This window comes from Fukomys damarensis, unplaced genomic scaffold (genome assembly GCF_012274545.1).
Source record: "Fukomys damarensis isolate Sample0158 unplaced genomic scaffold, DMR_v1.0_HiC HiC_scaffold_24, whole genome shotgun sequence".
NCBI classification, from domain to species: domain Eukaryota; kingdom Metazoa; phylum Chordata; class Mammalia; order Rodentia; family Bathyergidae; genus Fukomys; species Fukomys damarensis.
The window spans coordinates 67,148,583-67,150,873 of NW_022900936.1; the positions used below are offsets into that span (position 1 = coordinate 67,148,583).

Consider the following 2,291-nt stretch of genomic DNA (forward strand, 5'->3'; position numbering starts at 1 on the left):
AAAAAAAAAAAAAACCACAAACTATTATGGGATGGGGTTACCATAGCAAATGAAAGTTCACACAGGAAAAGAGCAAACAAGCTCAACAAAAACAACCCACCGTGGGTAGTAGTAACCCGGACAACCACACATATGAAGGTCAGAGACAAGAAACTGTAACTTTCAGGAATTCCACAAAGGAAACACACCACCTGCTAAACTGGAGAAATTTAACAAATATGGAGTTACTAAAGTTAACAATACTTACAACCAATACTCATGATTCCCACAATTGCCTCAGCAGTGGCCTGAGTGGTTGGGGTTTCAGGCATGTGCTGTCATGCCTGGCAGGGCATGCATTTTCAGCCAGGGTGCTATCATTCCCCAGAAAGCAAAAATTGGTTGGCAGGGGAGTATCTTAGATGTCATAGCGGTTTTTGGCCTCCTAGAAAGGATCACATTTCAAAAGCAGATCCGCAGTATTAATATTTCATGAGGCTCTGGGGAGAAAAGGATGAACTTAGGGGCTGTCGATGAAGTCTTGTGGTAGCCAGGCATGGTGGAGCACGCCTGTAATCCTAGCACTCAGCAGGCTGAGGAGGTTTGCTGTGAATTCAAGTCCAGCCTGGACTGCATAATGAGACCGTGTCTAAAAATAAAACAAAACAAAAGTCTTGTGGAGGTGAAGGGACTATAATGGGAGAGATTGAGAACACTGGATGATCAGTTAAGTAAGTGCACAGGCTCTGGACTCACACCTGGTTTGAATCCCAGCTCCAGCTCTTGAACAGCTTTGTGACATAGACAGCTTATTTCACTGAGCTTGTTTCCTCTTTGAAATTGGGATTCTAATATACCTACATCACTGGCTTGTGAGAATTAAATGAAATGATGTGTCAAAATCACTAACTGTACTAGCCGGCATTCAGAGCTAGTACTAAGTCCTTGGCACATCATCAGCGTCACAGCACCTCGCAGTCCCCAGCGTTAGGTGGATGTGTGTGTCCTTTATGTTGACAACTACAAGGACAGTACGGGAGAGCTTGTTCAGTATGAACGAGGCTCTGCCACCAACTATATCACCTGAAACAAAGCCCAGAAGAAGCTGCTGCTGAGCCTCCTAGACTTCAGGCGGCTTTGCATCCTGAAGGGCATTTATCCCCATGAGCCCAAACATAAGAAGAAAGTTAACAAGGGCTCCACAGCAGCCCAAACCTTTTATCTCATCAAAGACATCAGGTTTCTCCTCCATGAACCCATTGTCAACAAGTTCTGGGAATGTAAGGTGTTTGTTCGGAAGCTCCGGAAGGCCTATGGGAAGAGTGAGTGGAACACAGTGGAGCGTCTGAAGGACAATAAGACCAACTACAAACTTGACCACATCATCAAGGAGCGGTACCCCACATTCATCAATGCTCTGCGGGACCTGGATGATGCCCTGTCCATGGCTTCCTCTTTTCCACCTTCCTGAAGACGGGCAAGTGCCATGTGCAGACCATCCAGCTGTGCCGACGGCTCACTGTGGAGTTCCTGCACTACATCATTGTGGCTCACGCCCTGCTCAAGGTCTTCCTGTCCATCAAAGGCATTTACTACCAGGCTGAGGTGCTGGGGCAGCCCATCATATGGATCACACCCTGTGCCTTCTCCCATGATCTCGAGGGTCAGACCCAAGCAGAGATGAAGGCAAGGGAGGAAGTCAACGCTTTGGACTCCCAGAGCTCCATGGAGAAACTGGCAGCCCTCAGGGCCACCCTGGCATGTGTGATGGTGCCTGCTGTGGAGGAGGAGGCTGAGGCTGACAAGTTTCCTGCTGATGGGGAGATGGCAGTGCAGGAAGAGGACCACAGGAAAGAGCTGGAGGCACAAGAAAAGCATAAGAAGCTTTTTGAGGGCCTGAAGTTCTTCCTGAACCGCGAGGTGCCCCAAGAGGACCTGGCCTTCATCATCAGGAGTTTTGAGGGGAATGTGTCCTGGGACACATCTTTGTGCATTGGGGCCACCTATGATGTCACAGACTCCCACATCACCCACCAGATTGTCGAATAGCCTGGATAGCAAACCCCCGTCATTGGCAGGTACTACATGTAGCCCCAGTGGGTATTTGACTGTGTCAATGCTGGGCTTCTCCTCCCTGTGGCAGAGTACTTCCCTGGGGTGCAGCTTCCTCCGCACCTTTCACCCCTTGTGTCTGAGAAGGAAGGAGATTACATCCCACCAGAGAAGCTGAAGCTGCTGGCTCTGCAGCAGGGAGAGGACCCAGGAAACTCAAAAGCTTCAGAAGAGGAGGAGGGGGAGGAGGAGGGGAGAAG

General features: G+C 49.3%; 1 pseudogene; it reads left to right on the forward strand.

Moving 5' to 3' along the window:
* The window catches only part of LOC104857979, a 5,073-nt pseudogene that overhangs the window by 2,276 nt on the left and 506 nt on the right, over positions 1-2,291 (forward strand).